The following is a 9002-nucleotide window of genomic DNA, read 5'->3' on the forward strand; positions in this document are numbered from 1 at the left end:
TGGGGTTGTGGAGGTGGTAAAGATGGAAGCTTTAGAGTGGGGTTGTTAATGGAGGGTGAAGATTTTTTTAGAGAAAGAAGGTGGAGAAGATGAAAATATGAGAGAGAATGAGTGGTTTAGTATGAAATAAGATTTTTAGGAAGGGATATGGTTGGGTAATAAGTGGTTAGTGGGTAGTAATGATGAATGGGCCCACAAGAAGTTCAAAAAAAATCAAACCCGCATGTCTGACATGGGTGGCCGTGTCAGGCCACTATCCAAGGGCATGGCTTCCAAGTTTCATGATACAGGTCGTGTCATCTGATACGGGGGGCCGTGTCAGGCCACCGCCAAGAGGCAATTTTCTTCTTCCTTGAGTGCCCCTGACACGGACGGCCGTGTCAGGCCATTGCCAAGAGGAAATTTTCTTCTTCCATGAGTGCTCCTGACACGAGCGGCCGTGTCAGGCCACTGTTTATGCCTATTTTCCAGTCTTTTTCCCTAGCCCTGACACGGGCAACCGTGTCAGGCTGCTAGTATGCTGGATTTTCATACTTTTCATTCTCTTTTCCTCAGATATGGTCCTTCCTTTCAATATGACTTTTGTATGTCTTTGAGTACCTTCACCTTTTTTCTACAAGGCATTGTATAAACCTATAATAACAAACAAACAATAATTAGAATTAATAAGCGTGGGTTGCCTCCCATAAATCGCTTCGTTTAATGTCACATGGCTCGACGGTCGTCCATTTTCTTAGGTAAGACGGACCTTATCTATCAGACCACTCTCTTGCCCTTGGAGGTATGGCTTTACTCTTTGCCCATTCACTTTAAAAGTATCCCCGTTCGCTGGGTTTTTTTAGCTCAATTGCTCCATGCGGGAATACTTTGTGAATCACAAAAGGACCCGACCATCTCGGCCTCAACTTTCCAAGGAACAACTTTAACCTGGAATTAAATAATAACACCAATTGTCATTCCCGAAGTTCTTTCTTCTGAATTCGTTGGTCATGCCATCTTTTCGTTTGTTCTTTGTATATTTTTGCATTTTCATATACCCGATTCCTGAACTCTTCTAGCTCATGCAGTTGAAGAATCTGGGATTCCCCAGCTTTGGAAAGGTCACAATTCAGGAATTTGGAAGCCCATAATGCCTTGTGCTCGAGTTCGAGTGGCAAATGACATGCTTTGCCGTAAACCAGTTGATATGGGGACATACCTATGGGGGTTTTGAACGTTGTTCTATATGCCTACATTGCATCCCCCAGCTTGATTGACCAATCCTTTCATAAAGCACTGATAGCCTTTTCTATAATCTGTTTTATCTGCCGATTCGATACTTCAACTTTTCCACTTGTCTGAGGATGATATGATGTGGCAATTTATGCTTGACATTATATTTCCTTATCATATTCTCCATTAACTTGTTCAGAAAGTGAGTACCTTCGTCACTAATGAGTGCTCTTGGTACCCTAAACCTAGAGAAAATGTAGTTTTTTAGGAAGTTGACCACCACTTTAGCATCATTTATGGGCAATGCCACGACTTCCATCTATTTTGACACATAGTCAACAACGACCATAATATAATGCTTTCCAAATTATGGTGGAAATGGTCCCATAAAGTTTATTCCTCATACATTGAATAGTTCTACCTCTAACATGGAATTTTGAGGAATCTAATTTCTCTTCAAAATCTTACCCGTCCTCTGACATTTGTCGCATTCTTTTACTATACCTCGGGAGTCTTTGAACATCATCGACCAATGCAACCCAGATTGGAGAACTTTTACTATTGTTCTATCCTCACTAAAGTGTCCTCCATATTCTGAGTCATGACAAACTCTGAGGATATTCCTTTGTTCTTCCCCTGGGACACATCTTCGAACCAACCCATATATTCCTTTTTTGTACAAGAACGGATCACCCCACATATAAAACCTGCAATCATGCAAAAGCTTTTTCTTTTTGTTAGAATCAACATCATCAGGTATTAGTCCACCTACCAAATAATTCGCATAATCGACGACCCAGGAACACCAGTAGCAGCTAGGATACGTTCGTCGATGAACTCATCTTTGATTGAGTATTTCTCCTTTGTTTCTTTGATCGGAGACATCTGAGATAAGTGATCAGCAATAGTATTTTCACTCCCCTTTTTGCCTCTGATTTCTAGATCAAACTCTTGCAGAAGTAGAATCTGTAAGAACAAAAATTGTTCTACAACAGATTCCTTGATTTTGATGATAACAAAGGATGAAACCAAAAATGGCACCCTAACGAAAAGTTTCTAAGTGTGCAGGATTCTAAAGAAAGAAGGAAGAAATCTGATGATGTCATCAGATACAAAACAAGATCAGATACAAAATATCAAATGATCAGAAGCATATGAAGTGGAAACACGTTCAAGAAAGTCTAACTCTGAGCAAAACAGCAAAGTATCAGAAGCATCTGAACAAGAAGTAAGCTCTAGAAGTTCTGACTCTGAACAATGTTATCTCTAAGCTCCAGAAGTTATCAGCGCTATCTGAACTCAAGAGATCAACATCAGAAGCAAGATTCCAAGTTTCTCCAGAAACACAAATACTCTGAGCATGGAATTGCTAATCATAAAAGAGTAACGTTGAAGTCAAGAAAAGATTTGCAAATGGATTTCCTAATTGAGAAAGAGACGTTAATCTCCAATTTCAATAAAGAAGATACTACTTGTGGTAAGTAGTCATTTCAAGGAGAAAAAGTTATCCTGCAGAAGTTGTTTATGTTATGGCGTAAATTCATCTTATTACTCATCAGTTTCAACTACTACCTCATTGATCTATATAAAGGATTGCAAATCAACATTCAAAAATACACACATACAAGGAAATATCATACTGAAACATCAACACAAGAAAACCTTCTTGCTCTCTAAATCTTCACGAAGCTTTTGCTTATAACGTGAATCACTTTGTTCATACTATTGTAATATTTGCTTTCTTAGAAGCACTCTAGATTACATAAATCTTTCATTTATTGTTTGTTGATTTCCTCAAGTGACTTAGTGTAGTCTGTAAACTTGAGAGGACTAAGAGATTTTTTTTTCTTAGACGTTGTTTGTAATCTTTCAAGATTAGTGGATTAAGTCCTTGTTGAAGGCGAAATCACCTTGGCCGGGTGGACTGGAGTAGCTTTGTGTTATAAGTGAACCAGTATAAAATCCTTGTGTGATTTTCTTTTTGAAAAGCGCTTATTTTTCCAAACAATTCAAACCCCCCCTTTCTTGTTTTTCTCACCTTCAATTGGTATCAGAGCTCCGGCTCTGTTATTGATTTTCTAATCAAACACTTAACCGTGTAGAGAGATCCAGTACGAGAAAAACAATGGCCCACTCAAATGAAAGAGATTCTTACAATGCTAAGCCTCCTGTTTTTGATGGAGAGAAATTTGATTACTGGAAAGATAGAATCGAAAGTTTCTTTCTGGGTTATGATGCTGACCTCTGGGACATAGTCACAGATGGATATACACCTCCAGTCTTAGAAAATGGAGCTGAAGTTCCCAGAAACAAGATGTCAGAAGATCAGAAACGTATCTTCAAAAATCATCACAAGGCCAGAACAATACTTCTAAATGCTATATCATACAACGAATATGAAAAGATCACCAACAGAGAGACAGCCAAAGATATACTTGACTCTCTGAAGATGACCCATGAAGGAAACTCCCAAGTCAAGGAGACGAAGGCTCTGGCGCTTATCCAGAAATATGAAGCCTTCAAAATGGAAGATGATGAAGCTATAGAGGCTATGTTTTCCAGATTTCAAACTCTTATTGCAGGTCTTAAAGTGCTAGACAAAGGATACACAACTGCAGATCATGTTAAGAAGATAGTCAGAAGTCTGCCAAAGAAATGGAGACCTATGGTTACTGCTCTGAAGCTGTCAAAGGATCTGAACAATATCAGCCTTGAAGAACTTGTTAGTTCTCTCAGAAGTCATGAGATAGAACTAGAGGAGGATGAACCTCAGAAAAGGAACAAGTCCGTAGCGCTAAAGTCCAGATCTGAAAGACGGAAACCTGACAGAACCAAAGCTCTCCAGGCAGAAACTGAAGATACTGACGACTCTGAACCTGAAGACTCTGATGATGAAGAGTTGTCCCTACTAACCAGAAGAGTTAAGCAACTCTGGAAAAAGAGGAACAACAACTTCAGAAGACCAAGACCCAGAGGGGATCGATCAGAGTCAACTTCAAAAGGTAAAGCTAACAAAGATATTACCTGTTATGAATGTAAAGAAACAGGTCATTACAGGAATGAATGCCCTAAGCTAAAGAAGGACAACCCTAGAAAAGAAAGCTTCAAGAAAAACATCTTCAGAACAAAGAAAGGACTGTTGGCTACCTGGGATGACAGTGAATCTGGATCATCAGAATCTGACTCTGATGAACAGGCCAACGTAGCACTTATGGCTACCACATCCAGCAGCTCAGACGAAGAATCTGAAGAGGTATTTTCTGAACTTTCTCGATTTGACTTAGAATCATGTTTGTCAGAAACTCTTACCTCTTATCAGAAATTAAAACAAAAGTTTAAAAACATTAAAGGCTGTCTTAAAACAAAATTTGAAGAATGTAATGAACTTGAGATAACAATTCTAGCACATGAAGATACAATCAGATCTTTAACGTTAGAAAGAGATGGAGCAAAAACAAAAAGCTCAGAATTAGAAGAAGCGTTGTCTCAAGCACCACAAACTTCAAATAAAATTATTTATAAATATGAAGAAGCCTTTCAAGAATTTCTGAAGAATGGGATAGATAGGAGTATTATGGCATCCATGATTTATGGAGTAAGTCAGAACAATAAAAGGGGAATTGGGTATGATCCTAAGGAAGATAAAACTTCTACAAGTGATCAAATTAAATCTCCTTTTTCATATCACTACACACACACACAAGAACACAAATTTAAAAATGCTAGAAGACCCAAAGTTATAAGAAACTCTGGGAAAACTAATCTAAAAGGACCCAAGAGATTCTGGGTACCGAAAGATAAGATTATCTATGTTGCAGATATCCTATGCAGCAAAGTTCAGACACCAATCATGGTACCTGGACTCTGGATGCTCGCGACACATGACGGGAAGAAAGTCTATGTTCCAAAGTCTGGAACTTAAAGACGCTGGATTTGTAGGCTTCGGAGGAGATCAGAAAGGAATGATCAGAGGCTCCGGAACTATTGGTAATGGTACTCTTCCCTCTATATCTGATGTTCTTTATGTAGAAGGATTAATGCATAACTTGTTATCCATAAGTCAATTAAGTGATAACGGTTATGATGTAATCTTCAATCAAAAAACATGTAAAGCCATTAATCAGAACGATGGCTCTGTCCTTTTCACATGCAAGAGGAAAAACAACATTTACAAAATAAATCTTTCTGATTTAAAAGATCAAAATGTTAAATGTCTAATGTCAGTTCACGAAGAGCAATGGGTATGGCATAGACGCTTGGGACACATTAGCATGAGGAAACTTTCTCAGCTAACTAAACTCGAGTTAGTCAGAGGCCTACCTAAACTGAAGTTTTCTTCAGATGCTCTGTGTGAAGCTTGTCAGAAAGGAAAATTTTCAAAAACATCTTTTAAAAAGAAAAATGTTGTTTCTACCTCTAAGCCTCTGGAACTTCTTCACATTGACTTATTTGGTCTTGTGAAAACAGCATCAGTTAATGGAAAGAAGTATGGACTAGTCATTGTTGATGATTACAGTCGCTGGACATGGGTAAAATTCCTAAAGCACAAGAGTGAGTCTCACTCTGTATTCACCAGTTTCTGTTCCAAAGTGCAAAAAGAATTTGACTCTAAAATTATTAGAGTCAGAAGTGATCATGGTGGAGAATTTGAAAATAAAGATTTTGAAGAATTATTTGATTCTAATGGAATATCCCATGATTTCTCCTGCCCTAGAACTCCACAACAAAATGGAGTTGTAGAGAGGAAGAATAGGACACTCCAAGAGATGGCCAGAACCATGATCAATGAAACTAATATAGCAAAGCACTTTTGGGCAGAAGCTGTAAATACAGCGTGTTACATTCAGAATAGAATCTCTATAAGACCTATTCTAGAAAAGACTCCCTATGAACTGTGTAAAGGAAGAAAACCAAACATTTCATATTTTCATCCTTTTGGATGTTCTTGCTTTATATTAAATACTAAAGAACATCTGAACAAGTTTGATTCCAAAGCACAGAAAGGTATTATGTTAGGATACTCAGAACGCTCTAAAGGCTACAGAGTATACAACACAGAAACCAAAATTGTGGAAGAATCGATTCATGTCAGATTTGATGATAAGCCTGACCCTGAAAAGTCAAAGCTAGTTGAAAAGTTTGCAGATTTGGAAATCACTCTTGTAGAATCTGATAAAACTCCAGAAGCAACTGTCACTCAGAACTCTGAAGAAATTAAATCTCCAGAAATCCCAAAGAAAGTCAAAAGTCGTATCAATATATCTGAAGATTTGATTCTGGGAAACAAGGACGAACCTGTCAGAACCAGATCTACCTTCAGGACTTCTGAAGATATTCCTCTAGGACTAGTGTCTCTGATAGAGCCTACGTCTTGTGATGAAGCACTTCAGGATAACGACTGGGTGGTAGCTATGCAAGAAGAATTGGATCAATTCTCAAAGAATGATGTCTGGGATCTCGTTCCTAAACCCAGAGGCACTCATGTCATTGGAACCAGATGGGTTTTCAGAAACAAGCTGAACGAGAAAGGAGAAGTTGTCAGAAACAAAGCTCGACTGGTAGCTCAAGGTTACAGTCAACAAGAAGGTATTGACTATAATGAAACCTTTGCTCCAGTCGCGAGGTTAGAATCTATTCGTCTTCTTGTATCTTTTGCTATTAATAATTCTATTAAATTATATCAAATGGATGTCAAGAGTGCATTCCTTAATGGTTATATATCAGAAGAAGTGTATGTCAACCAACCTCCAGGTTTTGAAAATTCAAATTTTCCAGAACATGTTTTTAAACTTAAGAAATCCTTATATGGACTTAAACAAGCTCCCAGAGCTTGGTATGAACGATTAAGCAATTTTCTTCTGGAACAAAATTTTATCAGAGGGAAAGTTGATTCTACACTCTTCTGTAAAAACCTTAATAATGATCTCATGATATGCCAGATTTATGTTGATGATATTATTTTTGGTTCTGCTAATATCTCTGTTTGCCAAGAATTTTCTAAGTTAATGCAGGCAGAATTTGAGATGAGTTTAATGCAAGAACTAAAGTTCTTTCTGGGAATTCAAATTAATCAAACTCCAGAAGTCACGTACGTCCATCAAAGTAAATATATTAAAGACGTTCTGAAGAAGTTTGACATGACTGAATGCAACTCTGCAAAAACTCCCATGCACCCAACTTGCATTCTGGAAAAGGAAGAGGTAAGCAACAAGGTTTGTCAGAAGCTCTATCGAGGTATGATAGGCTCTCTCCTCTATCTGACTGCTACTCGTCCTGATATTCTCTTTAGTGTCTGTCTTTGTGCCAGATTCCAATCAGATCCTAGAGAATCTCATTTAACAGCAGTTAAGAGAATTCTTAAGTATCTGAAAGGAACTCCTAACCTGGGCCTGATGTATGAGAAAACATCAGAGTATAGACTCTCGGGTTATTGTGATGCAGATTATGCAGGAGATAGAATAGAACGAAAAAGCACATCTGGGAATTGCCAGCTTCTGGGAAACAATCTAATCTCCTGGGCTAGCAAAAGACAGTCAACTATTGCTCTATCAACTGCAGAAGCAGAATACATCTCAGCATCACTGTGCACAACTCAGATGCTCTGGATGAAGCATCAGCTAGAAGATCTACAAATCTTTGAGAGTAACATTCCTATCTTTTGTGATAATACTGCTGCTATTTGTTTAAGTAAGAATCCCATTCTACATTCCAGAGCCAAACACATTGAAATAAAACATCATTTTATCAGAGACTATGTTCAGAAAGGGATAGTAACGTTGAAGTTCATTGATACTGAACATCAATGGGCAGATATCTTTACTAAGCCTCTAGCTGAAGATAGATTTCTTTTTATCTTAGAACATCTGAACATTAAAAATTGTCCTGAATGATGTATGGCTCTAAAAATGTAAAATGTGACTCTGATGTAAACAAATGTACTTCTGCCTCTGACTCTGATACTTCTACCAAATTAAGAAGATATCTGAGTTAGAAATCTTCAGAAACCAATCCTTTGGTATTCCTGAAGATCAGATACATCAACACGTGGAGCACTAAGCGTCTAACCCTAGAACTTCTAGACAGCTGTCAAAAGAAATCAAAGGTCAGAACGTTTGAAATCTCCTAGAGCAGTGTGCGTACTGTTGGGATTAGACATTCATTTATTAGCTGTAATCATTTTTCCCCCCAAACGTGCTATTTTGATTTTTGTGCTAACGCTGGAATGTGTGTCGTTTTGCATGTGTTTTACTTAGAGTATATAAACATTTTTCTCACATTTCACACTTATCACTCTCACTCACTCTCAAACCCTCTCTAAAACCCTAAAACTCTCTGAAGCAATCTCTGCAAGTTCTGCAATCTTCATCTTCTTCTTCACCATGGACGCTCAACAACAAGAAGTGTTTAACTTTTCACAACAAATGGAATCTAGTTCTACTGCTCAAACCTCAAACACTCAAACTCCAACGGTTACAGGCGTCACCATCACCCCTGTTTACAAAGAACCTCACGTTCTTGACCGAGAACGCCATATCAACCTTTCAACCCCTTTTGAAGGTTTGGATGTGTTGTGCGAATCGCTTGTTGATTTCGACAACCTAAGAAGAAATGGCGTTGATCTAACTGGAGAACTTCGTCAACAAGGGTGGGAAAACTATTTCCAAAGACTTTATGGTCCCATTTACCCACTTCTCGTCAAGGAGTTCTGGAGATTTGCAGATGCAGATGACAACTTCATCGTCTCATATGTTCTGGGGGTGAAGATTGTTATTACTGAAGGGTCTATTGCC

The sequence above is a fragment of the Lathyrus oleraceus genome, chromosome 4 (assembly GCF_024323335.1).
Source record: "Lathyrus oleraceus cultivar Zhongwan6 chromosome 4, CAAS_Psat_ZW6_1.0, whole genome shotgun sequence".
Taxonomy (NCBI): Eukaryota; Viridiplantae; Streptophyta; class Magnoliopsida; order Fabales; family Fabaceae; genus Lathyrus; species Lathyrus oleraceus.